Consider the following 25,045-nt stretch of genomic DNA (forward strand, 5'->3'; position numbering starts at 1 on the left):
AACAACATTGATTTTAATTTATTATTATTTTTTGAGCAAAAAAAAACTAATCACACTAAAATTATTGGGGATCCAAATAATTAAAGTGTTAGAAAATAATTTTTTTTTTTTTTTTTACTGTTTACTTTAAACACAATCATTTCGAGATCAACTTATACGTTTTATTGTTGTTTATGTTTTTCGTTTGTTCGTTTTAGGCCCTTTAAAAAAAACAGCTCAGTTTTTTAAATGGCAAACACAAAATATGCAACATTTTCCCCAAAAATATCTCAAATGTGACGTAATTGGAGCCTTGAATAGGTCAATAATTCATAACATTGATTTTAATTCATTATTATTTTTGAGCAAAAAAAAAAAAAATCACACTAAAATTATTGGGGATCCAAATAATTAAAGTCTCAGATAATACTTTTTTTTTTTTTTTTTTTTACTGTTTACTTTTAACACAATCATTTCGAGATCAACTTATACGTTTTATTGTTGTTTATGTTTTTCGTTTGTTCGTTTTAGGCCCTTTAAAAAAAACAGCTCAGTTTTTTATATGGCAAACACAAAATATGCAACATTTTCCCCAAAAATATCTCAAATGTGACGTAATTGGAGCCTTGAATAGGTCAATGATTCATAACAACATTGATTTTAATTCATTATTATTTTGAGCAAAAAAAACAAATCACACAAAAATTATTGGGGATCCAAATAATTAAAGTCTTAGAAAATAAATAAATAATTTTTTTTGTACTGTTTACTTTTAACACAATCATTTCGAGATCAACTTATACGTTTTATTGTTGTTTATGTTTTTCGTTTGTTCGTTTTAGGCCCTTTAAAAAAATCAGCTCAGTTTTTTTATATGGCAAACACAAAATATGCAACATTTTCCCCAAAAATATCTCAAATGTGACGTAATTGGAGCCTTGAATAGGTCAATAATTCATAATGACATTGATTTTAATTCATTATTATTTTTTGAGCAAAAAAAACTAATCACACTAAAATTATTGGGGATCCAAATAATTAAAGTCTTAGAAAATAAATTATTATTTTTTTTTTACTGTTTACTTTTAACACAATCATTTCGAGATCAACTTATACGTTTTATTGTTGTTTATGTTTTTCGTTTGTTCGTTTTAGGCCCTTTAAAAAAAACAGCTCAGTTTTTTATATGGCAAACACAAAATATGCAACATTTTCCCCAAAAATATCTCAAATGTGACGTAATTGGAGCCTTGAATAGGTCAATAAGTCATAACAACATTGATTTTAATTCATTATTTTTTTTTTGGCAAAAAAAACTAATCACACTAAAATTATTGGGGATCCAAATAATTAAAGTGTTAGAAAATAAATTAATTTTTTTTTTTACTGTTTCCTTTTAACACAGTCATTTTGAGATCAACTTATACGTTTTATTGTTGTTTATGTTTTTCGTTTGTTCGTTTTAGGCCCTTTAAAAAAAACAGCTCAGTTTTTTATATGGCAAACACAAAATATGCAACATTTTCCCCAAAAATATCTCAAATGTGACGTAATTGGAGCCTTGAGTAGGTCAATAATTCATAACAACATTGATCTTAATTCATTATTATTTTTTGAGCAAAAAAAACAAATTACACTAAAATTATTGGGGATCCAAATAATTAAAGTGTTAGAAAATAATTTTTTTTTTTTTTTTTTTTTTACTGTTTACTTTTAACACAATCATTTCGAGATCAACTTATACGTTTTATTGTTGTTTATGTTTTTCGTTTGTTCGTTTTAGGCCCTTTAAAAAAAAACAGTTCAGTTTTTTATATGGCAAACACAAAATATGCAACATTTTCCCCAAAAATATCTCAAATGTGACGTAATTGGAGCCTTGAATAGGTCAATAATTCATAACATTGATTTTAATTCATTATTATTTTTTGAGCAAAAAAAACTAATCACACTAAAATTATTGGGGATCCAAATAATTAAAGTCTTAGAAAATAAATTAATCTTTTTTTTTTACTGTTTACTTTTAACACAATCATTTCGAGATCAACTTATACGTTTTATTGTTGTTTATGTTTTTCGTTTGTTCGTTTTAGGCCCTTTAAAAAAAACAGCTCAGTTTTTTATATGGCAAACACAAAATATTAATTCATTATTATTTTTTGAGCAAAAAAACCAAATCACACTAAAATTATTGGGGATCCAAATAATTAGTCTTAGAAAATAAATAAAAAAATTTTTTTTACTGTTTACTTTTAACACAATCATTTCGAGATCAACTTATACGTTTTATTGTTGTTTATGTTTTTCGTTTGTTCGTTTTAGGCCCTTTAAAAAAAACAGCTCAGTTTTTTATATGGCAAACACAAAATATGCAACATTTTCCCCAAAAATATCTCAAATGTGACGTAATTGGAGCCTTGAATAGGTCAATAATTCATAACGACATTGATTTTAATTCATTATTATTTTTTGAGCAAAAAAAACAAATCACACTAAAATTATTGGGGATCCAAATAATTAAAGTCTTTGAAAATACTTTTTTTTTTTTTTTTACTGTTTACTTTTAACACAATCATTTCGAGATCAACTTATACGTTTTATTGTTGTTTATGTTTTTCGTTTGTTCGTTTTAGGCCCTTTAAAAAAAAACAGCTCAGTTTTTTATATGGCAAACACAAAATATGCAACATTTTCCCCAAAAATATCTCAAATGTGACGTAATTGGAGCCTTGAATAGGTCAATAATTCATAATGACATTGATTTTGATTCATTATTATTTTTTGAGCAAAAAAAACAAATCACACTAAAATTATTGGGGATCCAAATAATTAAAGTGTTAGAAAATAAATAAAAAAATTTTTTTTTACTGTTTGCTTTTAACACAATCATTTTGAGATCACCTGATACGTTTTATTGTTGTTCATGTTTTTCGTTTGTTCGTTTTAGGCCCTTTAAAAAAAACAGCTCAGTTTTTTATATGGCAAACACAAAATATGCAACATTTTCCCCAAAAATATCTCAAATGTGACGTAATTGGAGCCTTGAATAGGTCAATTATTATAACAACATTGATTTTAATTCATTATTATTTTTTGAGCAAAAAAAACAAATCACACTAAAATTATTGGGGATCCAAATAATTAAAGTCTTAGAAAATAAATTACTTTTTTTTTTACTGTTTACTTTTAACACAATCATTTCGAGATCAACTTATACGTTTTATTGTTGTTTATGTTTTTCGTTTGTTCGTTTTAGGCCCTTTAAAAAAAACAGCTCAGTTTTTTATATGGCAAACACAAAATATGCAACATTTTCCCCAAAAATATCTCAAATGTGACGTAATTGGAGCCTTGAATAGGTCAATAATTCATAACAACATTGATTTTAATTCATTATTATTTTTTGAGCAAAAAAAACTAATCACACTAAAATTATTGGGGATCCAAATAATTAAAGTCTTAGAAAATATATATATATATATTTTTTTTTACTGTTTACTTTTAACACAATCATTTCGAGATCAACTTATACGTTTTATTGTTGTTTATGTTTTTCGTTTGTTCGTTTTAGGCCCTTTAAAAAAAACAGCTCAGTTTTTTATATGGCAAACACAAAATATGCAACATTTTCCCCCAAAATATCTCAAATGTGACGTAATTGGAGCCTTGAATAGGTCAATAATTCATAACATTGATTTTAATTCATTATTATTTTTTGAGCAAAAAAAACTAATCACACTAAAATTATTGGGGATCCAAATAATTAAAGTGTTAGAAAATAAATTAATCTTTTTTTTTTACTGTTTACTTTTAACACAATCATTTCGAGCTCAACTTATACGTTTTATTGTTGTTTATGTTTTTCGTTTGTTCGTTTTAGGCCCTTTAAAAAAACAGCTCGGTTTTTTATATGGCAAACACAAAATATGCAACATTTTCCCCAAAAATATCTCAAATGTGACGTAATTGGAGCCTTGAGTAGGTCAATAATTCATAACAACATTGATTTTAATTCATTATTATTTTTTGAGCAAAAAAAACTAATCACACTAAAATTATTGGGGATCCAAATAATTAAAGTCTTAGAAAATAATTTTTTTTTTTTTTTTTAATGTTTACTTTTAACACAATCATTTCGAGATCAACTTATACGTTTTATTGTTGTTTATGTTTTTCGTTTCTTCGTTTTAGGCCCTTTAAAAAAACAGCTCAGTTTTGTATATGGCAAACACAAAATATGCAACATTTTCCCCAAAAATATCTCAAATGTGACGTAATTGGAGCCTTGAAAAGGTCAATAATTCATAACAACATTGATTTTAATTCATTATTATTTTTTGAGCAAAAAAACCAATCACACTAAAATTATTGGGGATCCAAATAATTAAAGTCTTAGAAAATACTTTTTTTTTTTTTTTTACTGTTTACTTTTAACACAATCATTTCGAGATCAACTTATATGTTTTATTGTTGTTTATGTTTTTCGTTTGTTTGTTTTAGGCCCTTTAAAAAAAACAGCTCTGTTTTTTATATGGCAAACACAAAATATGCAACATTTTCCCCAAAAATATCTCAAATGTGACGTAATTGGAGCCTTGAATAGGTCAATAATTCATAACAACATTGATTTTAATTCATTATTATTTTTTGAGCAAAAAAAACTAATCACACTAAAATTATTGGGGATCCAAATAATTAAAGTCTTAGAAAATAAATATATATATATTTTTTTTTACTGTTTACTTTTAACACAATCATTTCGAGATCAACTTATACGTTTTATTGTTGTTTATGTTTTTCGTTTGTTCGTTTTAGGCCCTTTAAAAAAAACAGCTCAGTTTTTTATATGGCAAACACAAAATATGCAACATTTTCCCCCAAAATATCTCAAATGTGACGTAATTGGAGCCTTGAATAGGTCAATAATTCATAACATTGATTTTAATTCATTATTATTTTTTGAGCAAAAAAAACTAATCACACTAAAATTATTGGGGATCCAAATAATTAAAGTGTTAAAAAATAAATTAATCTTTTTTTTTTACTGTTTACTTTTAACACAATCATTTCGAGATCAACTTATACGTTTTATTGTTGTTTATGTTTTTCGTTTGTTCGTTTTAGGCCCTTTAAAAAAACAGCTCAGTTTTTTATATGGCAAACACAAAATATGCAACATTTTCCCCAAAAATATCTCAATTGTGACGTGATTGGAGCCTTGAATAGGTCAATAATTCATAACAACATTGATTTTAATTCATTATTATTTTTTGAGCAAAAAAAACAAATCACACTAAAATTATTGGGGATCCAAATAATTAAAGTCTTAGAAAATAATTTTTTTTTTTAAAATTTTTACTGTTTACTTTTAACACAATCATTTCGAGATCAACTTATACGTTTTATTGTTGTTTATGTTTTTTGTTTGTTCGTTTTAGGCCCTTTAAAAAAAACAGCTCAGTTTTTTATATGGCAAACACAAAATATGCAACATTTTCCCCAAAAATATCTCAAATGTGACGTAATTGGAGCCTTGATTAGGTAAATAATTCATAACAACATTGATTTTAATTCATTATTATTTTTTGAGCAAAAAAAACTAATCACACTAAAATTATTGGGGATCCAAATAATTAAAGTCTTAGAAAATAATTTTTTTTTTTTTTTTACTGTTTACTTTTAATACAATCATTTCGAGATCAACTTATACGTTTTATTGTTGTTTATGTTTTTCGTTTGTTCGTTTTAGGCCCTTTAAAAAAAACAGCTCAGTTTTTTATATGACAAACACAAAATATGCAACATTTTCCCCAAAAATATCTCAAATGTGACGTAATTGGAGCCTTGAATAGGTCAATAATTCATAACATTGATTTTAATTCATTATTATTTTTTGAGCAAAAAAAACAAATCACACTAAAATTATTGGAGATCCAAATAATTAAAGTCTTAGAAAATAAATAAATTTTTTTTTTTTACTGTTTACTTTTAACACAATCATTTCGAGATCAACTTATACGTTTTATTGTTGTTTATGTTTCTCGTTTGTTCGTTTTAGGCCCTTTAAAAAAACAGCTCAGTTTTTTATATGGCAAACACAAAATATGCAACATTTTCCCCAAAAATATCTCAAATGTGACGTAATTGGAGCCTTGAATAGGTCAATAATTCATAACAACATTGATTTTAATTCATTATTATTTTGAGCAAAAAAACCAAATCACACTAAAATTATTGGGGATCCAAATAATTAAAGTCTTAGAAAATAAATAAATAATTTTTTTGTACTGTTTACTTTTAACACAATCATTTCGAGATCAACTTATACGTTTTATTGTTGTTTATGTTTTTCGTTTGTTCGTTTTAGGCCCTTTAAAAAAAAACAGCTCAGTTTTTTATATGGCAAACACAAAATATGCAACATTTTCCCCAAAAATATCTCAAATGTGACGTAATTGGAGCCTTGAATAGGTCAATAATTCATAACATTGATTTTAATTAATTATTATTTTTTGAGCAAAAAAAACTAATCACACTGAAATTATTGGGGATCCAAATAATTAAAGTGTTAGAAAATAAATTAATCTTTTTTTTTTACTGTTTACTTTTAACACAATCATTTCGAGATCAACTTATACGTTTTATTGTTGTTTATGTTTTTCGTTTGTTCGTTTTAGGCCCTTTAAAAAAAAACAGCTCAGTTTTTTATATGGCAAACACAAAATATGCAACATTTTCCCCAAAAATATCTCAAATGTGACGTAATTGGAGCCTTGAATAGGTCAATAATTCATAACGACATTGATTTTAATTCATTATTATTTTTTGAGCAAAAAAAACAAATCACACTAAAATTATTGGGGATCCAAATAATTAAAGTCTTAGAAAATAATTATTTTTTTTTTTACTGTTTACTTTTAACACAATCATTTCGAGATCAACTTATACGTTTTATTGTTGTTTATGTTTTTCGTTTGTTCGTTTTAGGCCCTTTAAAAAAAAACAGCTCAGTTTTTTATATGGCAAACACAAAATATGCAACATTTTCCCCAAAAATATCTCAAATGTGACGTAATTGGAGCCTTGAATAGGTCAATAATTCATAACGACATTGATTTTAATTCATTATTATTTTTTGAGCAAAAAAAACAAATCGCACTAAAATTATTGGGGATCCAAATAATTAAAGTGTTAGAAAATAAATTAATTTTTTTTTTTTACTGTTTACTTTTAACACAATCATTTCGAGATCAACTTATACGTTTTATTGTTGTTTATGTTTTTCGTTTGTTCGTTTTAGGCCCTTTAAAAAAAACAGCTCAGTTTTTTATATGGCAAACACAAAATATGCAACATTTTCCCCAAAAATATCTCAAATGTGACGTAATTGGAGCCTTGAATAGGTCAATAATTCATAACATTGATTTTAATTCATTATTATTTTTTGAGCAAAAAAAACTAATCACACTAAAATTATTGGGGATCCAAATAATTAAAGTCTTAGAAAATATTTTTTTTTTTATTTTTTTTTTTACTGTTTACTTTTAACACAATCATTTCGAGATCAACTTATACGTTTTATTGTTGTTTATGTTTTTCTTTTGTTCGTTTTAGGCCCTTCAAAAAAACAGCTCAGTTTTTTATATGGCAAACACAAAATATGCAACATTTTCCGCAAAAATATCTCAAATGTGACGTAATTGGAGCCTTGAATAGGTCAATAATTCATAACAACATTGATTTTAATTCATTATTATTTTTTGAGCAAAAAAAACAAATCACACTAAAATTATTGGGGATCCAAATAATTAAAGTCTTAGAAAATAAATTTTTTTTTTTTTTTTTTACTGTTTACTTTTAACACAATCATTTCGAGATCAACTTATACGTTTTATTGTTGTTTATGTTTTTCGTTTGTTCGTTTTAGGCCCTTTAAAAAAAACAGCTCAGTTTTTTATATGGCAAACACAAAATATGCAACATTTTCCCCAAAAATATCTCAAATGTGACGTAGTTGGAGCCTTGAATAGGTCAATAATTCATAACAACATTGATTTTAATTCATTATTATTTTTTGAGCAAAAAAAACTAATCACACTAAAATTATTGGGGATCCAAATAATTAAAGTGTTAGAAAATAAATTAATTTTTTTTTTTTACTGTTTACTTTTAACACAATCATTTCGAGATCAACTTATACGTTTTATTGTTGTTTATGTTTTTCGTTTGTTCGTTTTAGGCCCTTTAAAAAAACAGCTCAGTTTTTTATATGGCAAACACAAAATATGCAACATTTTCCCCAAAAATATCTCAAATGTGACGTAATTGGAGCCTTGAATAGGTCAATAATTCATAACAACATTGATTTTAATTCATTATTATTTTTTGAGCAAAAAAAACTAATCACACTAAAATTATTGGGGATCCAAATAATTAAAGTCTTAGAAAATAAATTAAATTTTTTTTTTTTACGGTTTACTTTTAACACAATCATTTCGAGATCAACTTATACGTTTTATTGTTGTTTATGTTTTTCGTTTGTTCGTTTTAGGCCCTTTAAAAAAAACAGCTCAGTTTTTTATATGGCAAACACAAAATATGCAACATTTTCCCCAAAAATATCTCAAATGTGACGTAATTGGAGCCTTGAATAGGTCAATAATTCATAACGACATTGATTTTAATTCATTATTATTTTTTGAGCAAAAAAAACAAATCACACTAAAATTATTGGGGATCCAAATAATTAAAGTCTTAGAAAATACATTTTTTTTTTTTTCTTTTACTGTTTACTTTTAACACAATCATTTCGAGATCAACTTATACGTTTTATTGTTGTTTATGTTTTTCGTTTGTTCGTTTTAGGCCCTTTAAAAAAAAACAGCTCAGTTTTTTATATGGCAAACACAAAATATGCAACATTTTCCCCAAAAATATCTCAAATGTGACGTAATTGGAGCCTTGAATAGGTCAATAATTCAGAACATTGATTTTAATTCATTATTATTTTTTGAGCAAAAAAAACTAATCACACTAAAATTATTGGGGATCCAAATAATTAAAGTGTTAGAAAATAAATTAATTTTTTTTTTTTACTGTTTACTTTTAACACAATCATTTCGAGATCAACTTATACGTTTTATTGTTGTTTATGTTTTTCGTTTGTTCGTTTTAGGCCCTTTAAAAAAACAGCTCAGTTTTTTAAATGGGAAACACAAAATATGCAACATTTTCCCCAAAAATATCTCAAATGTGACGTAATTGGAGCCTTGAATAGGTCAATAATTCATAACATTGATTTTAATTCATTATTATTTTTTGATCAAAAAAAACTAATCACACTAAAATTATTGGGGATCCAAATAATTAAAGTGTTAGAAAATAAATTAATCTTTTTTTTTTACTGTTTACTTTTAACACAATCATTTCGAGATCAACTTATACGTTTTATTGTTGTTTATGTTTTTCGTTTGTTCGTTTTAGGCCCTTTAAAAAAAAACAGCTCAGTTTTTTATATGGCAAACACAAAATATGCAACATTTTCCCCAAAAATATCTCAAATGTGACGTAATTGGAGCCTTGAATAGGTCAATAATTCATAACAACATTGATTTTAATTCATTATTATTTTTTGAGCAAAAAAAACAAATCACACTAAAATTATTGGGGATCCAAGTAATTAAAGTCTTAGAAAATAAATACATTTTTTTTTTTACTGTTTACTTTTAACACAATCATTTCGAGATCAACTTATACGTTTTATTGTTGTTTATGTTTTTCATTTGTTCGTTTTAGGCCCTTTAAAAAAAACAGCTCAGTTTTTTATATGGCAAACACAAAATATGCAACATTTTCCCCAAAAATATCTCAAATGTGACGTAATTGGAGCCTTGAATAGGTCAATAATTCATAATGACATTGATTTTAATTCATTATTATTTTTTGAGCAAAAAAAACTAATCACACTAAAATTATTGGGGATCCAAATAATTAAAGTGTTAGAAAATAAATTAATTTTTTTTTTTTACTGTTTACTTTTAACACAATCATTTCGAGATCAACTTATACGTTTTATTGTTGTTTATGTTTTTCGTTTGTTCATTTTAGGCCCTTTAAAAAAAACAGCTCAGTTTTTTAAATGGCAAACACAAAATATGCAACATTTTCCCCAAAAATATCTCAAATGTGACGTAATTGGAGCCTTGAATAGGTCAATAATTCATAACATTGATTTTAATTCATTATTATTTTTTGAGCAAAAAAAAACAAATCACACTAAAATTATTGGGGATCCAAATAATTAAAGTCTTAGAAAATATTTTTTTATTTTTTTTATTTTTTTTACTGTTTACTTTTAACACAATCATTTCGAGATCAACTTATACGTTTTATTGTTGTTTATGTTTTACGTTTGTTCGTTTTAGGCCCTTTAAAAAAACCAGCTCAGTTTTTTATATGGCAAACACAAAATATGCGACATTTTCCCCAAAAATATCTCAAATGTGACGTAATTGGAGCCTTGAATAGGTCAATAATTCATAACGACATTGATTTTAATTCATTATTATTTTTTGAGCAAAAAAAACAAATCACACTAAAATTATTGGGGATCCAAATAATTAAAGTCTTAGAAAATACTTTTTTTTTTTTTTTTTTACTGTTTACTTTTAACACAATCATTTCGAGATCAACTTATACGTTTTATTGTTGTTTATGTTTTACGTTTGTTCGTTTTAGGCCCTTTAAAAAAACCAGCTCAGTTTTTTATATGGCAAACACAAAATATGCGACATTTTCCCCAAAAATATCTCAAATGTGACGTAATTGGAGCCTTGAATAGGTCAATAATTCATAACGACATTGATTTTAATTCATTATTATTTTTTGAGCAAAAAAAACAAATCACACTAAAATTATTGGGGATCCAAATAATTAAAGTCTTAGAAAATACTTTTTTTTTTTTTTTTTTACTGTTTACTTTTAACACAATCATTTCGAGATCAACTTATACGTTTTATTGTTGTTTATGTTTTTCGTTTGTTCGTTTTAGGCCCTTTAAAAAAAACAGCTCAGTTTTTTATATGGCAAACACAAAATATGCAACATTTTCCCCAAAAATATCTCAAATGTGACGTAATTGGAGCCTTGAATAGGTCAATAATTCATAACATTGATTTTAATTCATTATTATTTTTTGAGCAAAAAAAACTAATCATACTAAAATTATTGGGGATCCAAATAATTAAAGTCTTAGAAAATAAATAATTTTTTTTTTTTTTACTGTTTACTTTTAACACAATCATTTCGAGATCAACTTATACGTTTTATTGTTGTTTATGTTTTTCGTTTGTTCGTTTTAGGCCCTTTAAAAAAAAACAGCTCAGTTTTTTATATGGCAAACACAAAATATGCAACATTTTCCCCAAAAATATCTCAAATGTGACGTAATTGGAGCCTTGAATAGGTCAATAATTCATAACATTGATTTTAATTCATTATTATTTTTTGAGCAAAAAAAACTAATCACACTAAAATTATTGGGGATCCAAATAATTAAAGTCTTAGAAAATAATATATTTTTTTTTTTTTACTGTTTACTTTTAACACAATCATTTCGAGATCAACTTATACGTTTTATTGTTGTTTATGTTTTTCGTTTGTTCGTTTTAGGCCCTTTAAAAAAAACAGCTCAGTTTTTTATATGGCAAACACAAAATATGCAACATTTTCCCCAAAAATATCTCAAATGTGACGTAATTGGAGCCTTGAATAGGTCAATAATTCATAACATTGATTTTAATTCATTATTATTTTTTGAGCAAAAAAAACTAATCACACTAAAATTATTGGGGATCCAAATAATTAAAGTCTTAGAAAATAAATTTTTTTCTTTTACTGTTTACTTTTAACACAATCATTTCGAGATCAACTTATACGTTTTATTGTTGTTTATGTTTTTCGTTTGTTCGTTTTAGGCCCTTTAAAAAAAAACAGCTCAGTTTTTTATATGGCAAACACAAAATATGCAACATTTTCCCCAAAAATATCTCAAATGTGACGTAATTGGAGCCTTGAATAGGTCAATAATTCAGAACATTGATTTTAATTCATTATTATTTTTTGAGCAAAAAAAACTAATCACACTAAAATTATTGGGGATCCAAATAATTAAAGTGTTAGAAAATAAATTAATCTTTTTTTTTTACTGTTTACTTTTAACACAATCATTTTGAGATCAACTTATACGTTTTATTGTTGTTTATGTTTTTCGTTTGTTCGTTTTAGGCCCTTTAAAAAAAACAGCTCAGTTTTTTATATGGCAAACACAAAATATGCAACATTTTCCCCAAAAATATCTCAAATGTGACGTAATTGGAGCCTTGAATAGGTCAATAATTCATAACAACATTGATTTTAATTCATTATTATTTTTTGAGCAAAAAAAACTAATCACACTAAAATTATTGGGGATGCAAATAATTAAAGTCTTAGAAAATAATTATTTTTTTTACTGTTTACTTTTAACACAATCATTTCGAGATCAACTTATACGTTTTATTGATGTTTATGTTTTTCGTTTGTTCGTTTTAGGCCCTTTAAAAAAAACAGCTCAGTTTTTTATATGGCAAACACAAAATATGCAACATTTTCCCCAAAAATATCTCAAATGTGACGTAATTGGAGCCTTGAATAGGTCAATAATTCATAACATTGATTTTAATTCATTATTATTTTTTGAGCAAAAAAAACTAATCACACTAAAATTATTGGGGATCCAAATAATTAGTCTTAGAAAATACTTTTTTTTTTTTTTTTTTACTGTTTACTTTTAACACAATCATTTCGAGATCAACTTATACGTTTTATTGTTGTTTATGTTTTTCGTTTGTTCGTTTTAGGCCCTTTAAAAAAAAACAGCTCAGTTTTTTTATATGGCAAACACAAAATATGCAACATTTTCCCCAAAAATATCTCAAATTTGACGTAATTGGAGCCTTGAATAGGTCAATAATTCATAACATTGATTTTAATTCATTATTATTTTTTGAGCAAAAAAAACAAATCACACTAAAATTATTGGGGATCCAAATAATTAAAGTCTTAGAAAATAAATTATTTATTTATTTTTTTTACTGTTTACTTTTAACACAATCATTTCGAGATCAACTTATACGTTTTATTGTTGTTTATGTTTTTCGTTTGTTCGTTTTAGGCCCTTTAAAAAAACAGCTCAGTTTTTTATATGGCAAACACAAAATATGCAACATTTTCCCCCAAAATATCTCAAATGTGACATAATTGGAGCCTTGAATAGGTCAATAATTCATAACAACATTGATTTTAATTCATTATTATTTTTTGAGCAAAAAAAACTAATCACACTAAAATTATTGGGGATCCAAATAATTAAAGTGTTAGAAAATAAATTAATTTTTTTTTTTTACTGTTTCCTTTTAACAGTCATTTCGAGATCAACTTATACGTTTTATTGTTGTTTATGTTTTTCGTTTGTTCGTTTTAGGCCCTTTAAAAAAAACAGCTCAGTTTTTTATATGGCAAACACAAAATATGCAACATTTTCCCCAAAAATATCTCAAATGTGACGTAATTGGAGCCTTGAATAGGTCAATAATTCATAACAACATTGATTTTAATTCATTATTATTTTTTGAGCAAAAAAACCTAATCACACTAAAATTATTGGGGATCCAAATAATTAAAGTCTTAGAAAATAAATTATTTTTTTTTTTTTAATGTTTACTTTTAACACAATCATTTCGAGATCAACTTATACGTTTTATTGTTGTTTATGTTTTTCGTTTGTTCGTTTTAGGCCCTTTAAAAAAAACAGCTCAGTTTTTTATATGGCAAACACAAAATATGCAACATTTTCCCCAAAAATATCTCAAATGTGACGTAATTGGAGCCTTGAATAGGTCAATAATTCATAATGACATTGATTTTAATTCATTATTATTTTTTGAGCAAAAAAAACTAATCACACTAAAATTATTGGGGATCCAAATAATTAACGTCTTAGAAAATACATAAAAAAAATTTTTTACTGTTTACTTTTAACACAATCATTTCGAGATCAACTTATACGTTTTATTGTTGTTTATGTTTTTCGTTTGTTCGTTTTAGGCCCTTTAAAAAAAACAGCTCAGTTTTTTATATGGCAAACACAAAATATGCAACATTTTCCCCAAAAATATCTCAAATGTGACGTAATTGGAGCCTTGAATAGGTCAATAATTCATAACAACATTGATTTTAATTCATTATTATTTTTTGAGCAAAAAAACTAATCACACTAAAATTATTGGGGATCCAAATAATTAAAGTGTTAGAAAATAATTTTTTTTTTTTTTTTTTACTGTTTACTTTTAACACAATCATTTCGAGATCAACTTATACGTTTTATTGTTGTTTATGTTTTTCGTTTGTTCGTTTTAGGCCCTTTAAAAAACAGCTCAGTTTTTTATATGGCAAACACAAAATATGCGACATTTTCCCCAAAAATATCTCAAATGTGACGTAATTGGAGCCTTGAGTAGGTCAATAATTCATAATGACATTGATTTTGATTCATTATTATTTTTTGAGCAAAAAAACAAATCACACTAAAATTATTGGGGATCCAAATAATTAAAGTCTTAGAAAATAAACACATTTTTTTTTTTTACTGTTTACTTTTAACACAATCATTTCGAGATCAACTTATACGTTTTATTGTTGTTTATGTTTTTCGTTTGTTCGTTTTAGGCCCTTTAAAAAAAACAGCTCAGTTTTTTATATGGCAAACACAAAATATGCAACATTTTCCCCAAAAATATCTCAAATGTGACGTAATTGGAGCCTTGAATAGGTCAATAATTCATAACATTGATTTTAATTCATTATTATTTTTTGAGCAAAAAAAACTAATCACACTAAAATTATTGGGGATCCAAATAATTAAAGTCTTAGAAAATAAACAAATTTTTTTTTTTTACTGTTTACTTTTAACACAATCATTTCGAGATCAACTTATACGTTTTATTGTTGTTTATGTTTTTCGTTTGTTCGTTTTAGGCCCTTTAAAAAAAACAGCTCAGTTTTTTATATGGCAAACACAAAATATGCAACATTTTCCCCAAAAATATCTCAAATGTGACGTAATTGGAGCCTTGAATAGGTCAATAATTCATAACAACATTGATTTTAATTCATTATTATTTTTTGAGCAAAAAAACAAATCACACTAAAATTATTGGGGATCCAAATAATTAAAGTCTTAGAAAATAAATTAATTTTTTTTTTACTGTTTACTTTTAACACAATCATTTCGAGATCAACTTATACATTTTATTGTTGTTTATGTTTTTCGTTTGTTCGTTTTAGGCCCTTTAAAAAAAACAGCTCAGTTTTTTACATGGCAAACACAAAATATGCAACATTTTCCCCAAAAATATCTCAAATGTGACGTAATTGGAGCCTTGAATAGGTCAATAATTCATAACAACATTGATTTTAATTAATTATTATTTTTTGAGCAAAAAAAACTAATCACACTAAAATTATTGGGGATCCAAATAATTAAAGTCTTAGAAAACAATTTTTTTTTTTTAATTTTTTACTGTTTACTTTTAACACAATAATTTCGAGATCAACTTATACGTTTTATTGTTGTTTATGTTTTTCGTTTGTTCGTTTTAGGCCCTTTAAAAAAAACAGCTCAGTTTTTTATATGGCAAACACAAAATATGCAACATTTTCCCAAAAAATATCTCAAATGTGACGTAATTGGAGCCTTGAATAGGTCAATAATTCATAATGACATTGATTTTGATTCATTATTATTTTTAAAGACAGAAACAGCCTGCATGGCAGCTTTGTGTTATTAGAGTAAACATTGCGACATTTTCTTGTTACATTTCACCTGTTTGCTCTTTTATACTACTTATCATGTTTTTAATTTTTTTTCAATCGTATTTTTAAAATGTCGTTAAAAAATTACCTGTGGGCCACAAATGGCCCCCGAGCCGCACTTTGGACACCCCTGGCTTAGAGCCTTGGCATGAATGTTCATATTTTGTTGTCAATAACATACAAAAGAATCAGCTTCAAATTTTGGACTCACATTTGTTTCTTTGTTTAGGTAACAGACAGGCCAGGACATTAAACAATTAGCTAGCATTAAACATACAGGAAATCCATCCATCCATTTTCTGTATTGCTTTTTTTACAGGGGAGCTGGAGCCTATCCCAGCTGACTTTAGGCGTACATGTTGATTGAACTGGTTCCCAGCCTATTCCAGGACACATATTATTATTATTATTAACAATAGATGGTAACCATTAACACCTATATCTGTTTTTGGAATGTGGGAGGAAGCTGCAGTAACTGAAAAAACCCCCAAGCAACCACAAGGAGAACATGCAAACTCCACACGATAATGTTCCAACCCCTAACCACACAATAGTCTAGTATATTTAGGGACCGCAATGTCCCTTTGGGACAGAGGACCCTATTGTAATTGTTAGGTTTTATTATTATTATTCCGCCGCCTCTTTGAGCTGTAATTTGACCCCCTTAACATGCTTCAAAACTCACCATATTTGACACACACATCAGGACTGGCGAAAATTGCCATCTAATAAAAAACCAAACCCCAAAACTCAAAATTGCGCTCTAGCGCCCCCTAGGAAAAAACACAGACACAACTGCTTGTAACTTCCGGTAGGAATGTCGTAGAGACATGAAACAACAAAAACCTCTATGTAGGTCTGACTTAGACCTAGATTTCATACATTGACATCCTTCAGCAAAAATCAACAGGAAGTTGGCAATTCCCCCTTCAAAACAAAAGTTTTGTAAAAACAGTCACTTTTTCCTCTTTGAGCTGTAATTTGACCCCCTTTACATGCTTCAAAACTCACCAAACTGGACACACACATCAGGACTGGCAAAAATTGCGATCTAATAAAAAACCCAACCCCAAAACTCAAAATTGCGCTCTAGCGCCCCTTTGGAAGAAAACACAGACACAACTGCTCCTAGGAAGAACACTCAGACAAAACTACCTGTAACTTCCAGTAGGAATGTCTTGGAGACATGAAACAAAAACCTCTATGTAGGTATTACTTAGACCTACATTTCATTCATTGACAACCCCCAGCAAAAATCAACAGGAAGTTTGCAATTCCCCCTTCAAAACAAAAGTTGCGTCAAAACAGTCTCCTTTTTTTTAAACATTATCTCCTCTGAGCGCGTTTGTCGTGTCGGCTTCAAACTAGCACAGGAGAGAGATTGAACCCTTCTGATTAAAAGTTGATAAAAGAGTTTTAATTACTGCTCCAGTTTGGATTTTATGTGTCGTCAAAGTCGGCCCCGTCCATCGCTGCTTGCAGCTTTAATTTACACTTATTCCTTCATTTAGGATTGTAATACTGCAAATATAAACATAACATAAACACATAAACATTACAAAAATATAGCGTCTGTTACGTATTTTACATAAATAATGTCCATTTAGTATTTCATATGAATAAAATATAAGCATGAAACAAAAACCTCTATGTAGGTCTCACTTAGACCTACATTTCATATATTGACAACCCCCAGCAAAAAATCAACAGGAAGTTTGCAATTCCCCCTTCAAAACAAAAGTTTTTAAAAGTTTTCAAACATTATCTCCTCTGAGCGTGTTTGTCGTGTCGGCTTCAAACTAGCACAGGAGAGAGATTGAACCCTTCTGATTAAAAGTTGACCAAAGAGTTTTAATTACTGCTCCGGTTTGGATTTTATGTGCCGTCAAAGTCGGTCCCGTCCATCGCTGCTTGCAGCTTTAATTTTTACTTTATGATTAGTGCACTAGTTTTACATTTGTTAAGTGACGCTCAACAAGAAGAAAAAACGAGAAGCCAGCTGTATTATAAGTGTGCCATCTAGTGGAAATAAATAATAATGGAGGGAGGGAAAGCAAAATGGACTACGGTGGTACCTCGACTACCTCAGCTGTCTCTCAACTAATTGTTATGCTTTTCCAGAAATTTGAGTTACAAGCATCTCCACCATTAGTTGGTGTATCAATGTCACAATCAGGGATCCCAGTGAGTTAAAAAAATAGAGGAATTTAAAAATATCAGTTCAAGGGGGCCCTTTCGGGGAAGTTGAAGGGAGTCGGCCAATTTTAAGATGCTTTGGAAGGCGTTTCCGACATAAAAATGATATAAAAATTAGAGATGTCCGATAATGGCTTTATTGCCGATATCCGATATTCCCCAACTCTTAATTACCGATTCCGATATCGACCGATACCGATATATACAGTCGTGGAATTAACACACTATTATGCCTAATTTTGTAGTGATGCCCCACTGGATGCATTAAACAATGTAACAAGGTTTTCCAAAATAAATCAACTCAAGTTCGGGAAAAAAAATGCCAACATGGCACTGCCACATTTATTATTGAAGTCACAAAGTGCAATTTTTTTTTTTAACATTCCTCAAAAGAGCAGCTTGGAATTTGGGACATGCTCTCCCTGAGAGAGCATGAGGAGGTTGAGGTGGGGTATGGGGTAGCGGGGGGTGTATATTGTAACGTCCCGGAAGAGTTAGTGCTGCAAGGGGTTCTGGGTATTTGTTCTGTTGTGTTTATGTTGTGTTACGGTGCGGAAATGTGTTTCTCATTCTTGTTTGGTGTGGGTTCACAGTGTGGCGCATATTTGTAACAGTGTTATACGGCCACCCTCAGTGTGACCTGTATGGCTGTTGACCAAGTATGCATTGCGTTCACTTGTGTGTGTGAAAAGCCGTAGATATTATGTGATTGGGCCGGCACGCAAAGGAAGTGCCTTTAAGGTTCATTGGCGCTCTGTACTTCTCCCTACGTCCGTGTACACAGCGGCGTTTTAAAAAGTCATAAATGTTACTTTTTGAAACAGATACCGATCATTTTGAAACAGATACCGATAATTTCCGATATTACATTTTAAAGCATTTATCGGCCGATAATTTCGGCAGTCCGATATTATCGGACATCCCTAATAAAAATGCAAGAAAACTTACAAAGGGGTTCTATCTTATTAGTTGCTATAAACTGAAAGCCACCACTTTTTTATGACTGTGCCACAGCATCAATAGTTCTTATTGAGAAACTATCTTCACCTTATCAATACAAGCCATTCCAAAATGTACAACATCCATAGTTTATGTCATTAGTTCAGGGATCGGCAACTCAAAATGTTGAAAGAGCCAAATTGGTCCAAAAAAAGCTGTTTGGAGCCGCAAAAAATTAAAAAGCCTTATTTAAGTCTTGTAATGAAGGCAATTTAAGTGTCTATCCATCCATCCATTTTCTACCGCTTGTCCCTTTCGGGATCCCGGGGGGTGCTGGAGCCTACTCAGGCAGTAGGCGGGGTACACCCTGGACAATTCGCCACCTCATCGCAATGCCAACACAGATGGCCTACTATCAAAATGACTGTGTCGCAGGCTGACGCAAATCTTTGTTGACAGAAATGTTCAAATGTAATATTTATTCTACACATTTTTACAACATTGGAAAACATTAGTAAAATGGAGGCTTCTCAGAGGGTGAGATAACTTCTGGAAATTACTGACTTAGAATGGCCAAAAGGTAAAGATGTGTGTGTCCGAGTTAAAGGACACGGCAGGCTGTCTTCTTCTAATGGATTTATTGCAATCTTTGCAAGCTGGGTACCGTTTGCTGTGGTCTGGAACAACTTGGCACACAAAAAAAACTATCAGAAATGCAGCCAATATTACATACAGATAATGTGTCATGAGACAAAAAATAAATATATATAAATATAAATAAGAGGACATAAGTAAAGGAAATCAAATGAGCTCATATATACCTACAAATGAGGCATAATGATGCAATATGTACATACAGCTAGCCCATACTTGCCAACCCTCCCGAATTTTCCGGGAGACTCCCGAAATTCAGCGCCTCTCCTGAAAACCTCCCGGGACAAATATTCTCCCGAAAATCTCCCGATTTTCAGCCGGAGCTGGAGGCCACGCCCCCTCCAGCTCCATGGGGACCTGAGTGAGGACAGCCTTTTGGAGGACAGGGTGACAAGAACTAAATCATCCAGACTAGAGATAAATTGTATTATTATGTTTATCTTACCTAAAAATAAATATATTTACTAATTTAAAAAAAAAAAAACGAAATACATTTTTACTATATTTTGATAAAAACATCAAAATTAATTGTATTTTTATTTGTATTTTTTCTGACTCCTTATTACATCCAGCCATAGAATTATACATTAATATAAACATATTTGAAATGATTAATTTTAAATTATCATAATAATTCATTTAAAATGACCATATTTAATTATTAAAATAATTGCTTGTTTATCAACAACTTTAGCATTTTATTCATTACATTTTGAAGCTCTCAGAAGCCAAGTTATGTTATATTCCTTAATATTTATTTATGCAAGTTTGAAGTATCAATTATCTAAACACAGTTTTGTTTGCATATTTTCAGGATATATACAGGTAAAAGCCAGTAAATTAGAATATTTTGAAAAACTTGATTTATTTCAGTAATTGCATTCAAAAGGTGTAACTTGTACATTATATTTATTCATTGCACACAGACTGATGCATTCAAATGTTTATTTCATTTAATTTTGATGATTTGAAGTGGCAACAAATGAAAATCCAAAATTCCATGTGTCACAAAATTAGAATATTACTTAAGGCTAATACAAAAAAGGGATTTTTAGAAATGTTGGCCAACTGAAAAGTATGAAAATGAAAAATATGAGCATGTACAATACTCAATACTTGGTTGGAGCTCCTTTTGCCTCAATTACTGCGTTAATGCGGCGTGGCATGGAGTCGATGAGTTTCTGGCACTGCTCAGGTGTTATGAGAGCCCAGGTTGCTCTGATAGTGGCCTTCAACTCTTCTGTGTTTTTGGGTCTGGCATTCTGCATCTTCCTTTTCACAATACCCCACAGATTTTCTATGGGGCTAAGGTCAGGGGAGTTGGCGGGCCAATTTAGAACAGAAATACCATGGTCCGTAAACCAGGCACGGGTAGATTTTGCGCTGTGTGCAGGCGCCAAGTCCTGTTGGAACTTGAAATCTCCATCTCCATAGAGCAGGTCAGCAGCAGGAAGCATGAAGTGCTCTAAAACTTGCTGGTAGACGGCTGCGTTGACCCTGGATCTCAGGAAACAGAGTGGACCGACACCAGCAGATGACACGGCACCCCAAACCATCACTGATGGTGGAAACTTTACACTAGACTTCAGGCAACGTGGATCCTGTGCCTCTCCTGTCTTCCTCCAGACTCTGGGACCTCGATTTCCAAAGGAAATGCAAAATTTTCTTTCGTCAGAAAACATGACTTTGGACCACTCAGCAGCAGTCCAGCTGGTGTCGGTCCACTCTGTTTCCTGAGATCCAGGGTCAACGCAACCGCCTACCAGCAAGTTTTAGAGCACTTCATGCTTCCTGCTGCTGACCTGCTCTATGGAGATGGAGATTTCAAGTTCCAACAGGACTTGGCGCCTGCACACAGCGCAAAATCTACCCGTGCCTGGTTTACGGACCATGGTATTTCTGTTCTAAATTGGCCCGCCAACTCCCCTGACCTTAGCCCCATAGAAAATCTGTGGGGTATTGTGAAAAGGAAGATGCAGAATGCCAGACTCAAAAACGCAGAAGAGTTGAAGGCCACTATCAGAGCAACCTGGGCTCTCATAACACCTGAGCAGTGCCAGAAACTCATCGACTCCATGCCACGCCGCATTAACGCAGTAATTGAGGCAAAAGGAGCTCCAACCAAGTATTGAGTATTGTACATGCTCATATTTTTCATTTTCATACTTTTCAGTTGGCCAACATTTCTAAAAATCCCTTTTTTGTATTAGCCTTACACAATATTCTAATTTTGTGACACACGGAATTTTGGATTTTCATTTGTTGCCACTTCAAATCATCAAAATTAAATGAAATAAACATTTGAATGCATCAGTCTGTGTGCAATGAATAAATATAATGTACAAGTTACACCTTTTGAATGCAATTACTGAAATAAATCAAGTTTTTCAAAATATTCTAATTTACTGGCTTTTACCTGTGTATATATATATATATATATATATATGTATGTATGAAATACTTCACTTGGTGAATTCTAGCTGTCAATATACTCCTCCCCTCTTAACCACGCCCCGCCCCACCCCTGACCACGCCTCCCGCCCCCCACCTCCCGAAATCAGAGGTTTCAAGGATGGCAAGTATGAGCTAGCCTAAATAGCATGTTAGCATCGATTAGCTTGCAGTCATGGATTGACCAAATATGACTGATAAGCACTCGAGCAAATCAATACAATCAACAAAGCTCACCTTTGTGCATTCACGCACAGCATAAAAAGTTTGGTGGACAAAATGAGACAAAGCAGGAGTGGCATAAAACACGTCTTTCTGTGGCAGCGTCGGAGAAAGTTGTACATGTAAACAAACTGCGATGAGTTCAAGGACCGTTGAAATTAGTAGGACAAAACGGTGCTTGCCAAATACGCTCATCAGTGAAGCATGTAGAACATAAACAGTGGGATTTCTAACAATTAGGGAGGTTTGTGTCATGTTTGTTCTCCTACAGAATTTTTTTTTTTTTCCTCATCTTTTTCCATTTTCACACATCTCTGAAAAAGGTCCAGGGAGCCACTAGGGCAGCGCTAAAGATGTGGCTCTAGAGCCGCAGGTTGCTGACCCCCGCTATAAACTGAAAGCCACCGCTTTTTTAGTTTATGTCATCAGTTCAATTGACAAATTGGGTTGACAAAAGCTCTTCCCAACATCAATATAAGGCATTTAATGAATACATGAAATATGATGGCTATATTTGATGACAAATATTGTAATTGTAAAAACGTAATTTTTTATTATTATTATTATTATAGAGGTTTATTTAAAATAGGGACAGATACAAAAACAGACATCTGAAACAGTTATCCAATGTATGCATCATAGAGTTTGTAGCCAAAGCTAATTTACAACACTTGTCCCCAACAACAACAACAACAACAACACAGATCCAACATCATTAAAATAGGAAAATAAAAAATAGAATGAGTCGATAATAATGATAATAGTAATAATATAGACAAAGTGCAAACTCGAGTTAAAAGCCAATAATAATAATAATAATAATAATACAGGCATGTGATTTGACCACAATGAAAAAGACTGAAAAAATTTCCGGGGGTCTGGGGGACGAAGGCCAGGTCCCGAAGCTCCTGGTTTTTCACCAATTTAACATGCTAAAATTAACAAAGACAGCACCATTTGAAGAAAATATTTTAGTGTTTAAAGACATGAAAACATAATTAATAGAACATACATAACCCAATTATCCTAATGAATCACTGTATATGGTTCAGTCCCAACAGTATTTAGTTACTAATATTTACATCTTGTGTTCATTTCACATCCACAGGTGTCACATTGATCAGTGTTATTATCACTAATAACAATTCACAGTTTTAATGTATATGCCTAATTGCCTACAAGTTTAGTTATAAATATAACAAAATACCAAATGTAAACATTTCATTCTTTTCGCCAAAATAGGATATCAATTTATGAAAATAATTAAACACGTTTAGTATTGTTTACTCATATTTGAAAATAGGAAATAATAATAATGTGAGGACACTGACATATTGCATGAAACAAGTGTGAAAATATTGACCTTCAAGATTGTTACACCACTGACAATATTGTTTCAAGAGACTACATAAGAACTTAATATTACAAAATAGTATTATATGCACATTTATTTCAAATAAATTGTTAACTGGAATCAATAATGCGACTCTTTGAATTTCTGTAATTTCATAATATATTTTCACGTGGCTTTTTATTTTTAGAAAAACCCATTTATATTTCGCAAAGCAATAATTGGTTAATATTTAAAACAAACATGCGTATTTCGCAAGCAAATCTTTTTTAGCTTACCTCATTATTAACAACCCTGTCTGCAACTGAAGTGGGTTGTTTGGGTGGATCTTTCCTCTCGATGTCTACGGCAGTTGTCGATGTAAACAAAGGATGAAGTCCGTAAGGTTTGCTCACTTTCGGTTGACATCCAAAAGTACCAGCTAGTGAAAAGTTTGTTTTCCTTTCTTCAAGTTGTTTCATATGTTTTTGGCGGTTCGCATGTACTTCCAAAGCCTTGAAACCTCGTGATCCATAGTCAATATTATCATGACACCATGTGCACAAAACCTTTCCGAATAAAATCACCGAACAAAGTCGTAACTTCCTTCTTCCCAACAGTAACGGCAATGAAAATCGTAGGGAGGAAAGAATATGAGCCTATACAGAGCATCTATGAGCAGGCAGTTAGGAAAAAAGCTAATAAAATTATTTCCAACTCACAACACCCACTGTTCCCTGAATATGGAACCCTGCCATCAGGGAGAAGACTCCGGGTCCCACTATGCAAATCTAACCGCCTTAAATTATCATTTGTCCCAGCCTCCATTAAGCTGACCAACAATGTGCAATAGAATTTTAATGCATAGGTTAGCACTTTTTTAGCACATAGCACTTTAGAACTAAGCACTTTAGCACACAGCACTTTATCCATGAGCTCTAGTGCAATGCACATTGGTACTTTATCTTTATCTCCATACTGTAGATTTTATGCCTGGATCAAAGTGCCATGTCTATCAAGCTCCATGTTCTGATGTTTAAATGTTAGTTGTATGGTTGTGGTTGTGTCTGTGCTTGTGTTTTTGTTCTGTTGTTTTTGGGTATGTTAAGAAAGCAATGATGCACTGTGCCCAAGACAAATTTCCCCGCGGGGACAATAAAGTTGAACCTTAAACCTTGAACCTTGAACCTTGTATCAGTGATTTCCCTTTCCATCCAGTCCCATCGAAACTTATTTTTGACATGTTTATCAATTTCTTTTACTCGTAAAGCGTCCTTTCTCTCGAGAACCGACATCGTTTACATATGGAAAATGGCGGTAATAACCATTATGAATGATGACGTTATTAAAGTCATCATTCAT

General features: G+C 30.1%; 1 protein-coding gene across 1 annotated transcript in view; it reads right to left on the reverse strand.

Annotated features, from left to right (window-relative positions):
- cpdp (CPD photolyase) overlaps positions 1-25,045 on the reverse strand; it is a 75,939-nt gene that overhangs the window by 31,800 nt on the left and 19,094 nt on the right. The window lies entirely within an intron of this gene.

The sequence above is a fragment of the Nerophis lumbriciformis genome, linkage group LG33 (assembly GCF_033978685.3).
Source record: "Nerophis lumbriciformis linkage group LG33, RoL_Nlum_v2.1, whole genome shotgun sequence".
NCBI classification, from domain to species: domain Eukaryota; kingdom Metazoa; phylum Chordata; class Actinopteri; order Syngnathiformes; family Syngnathidae; genus Nerophis; species Nerophis lumbriciformis.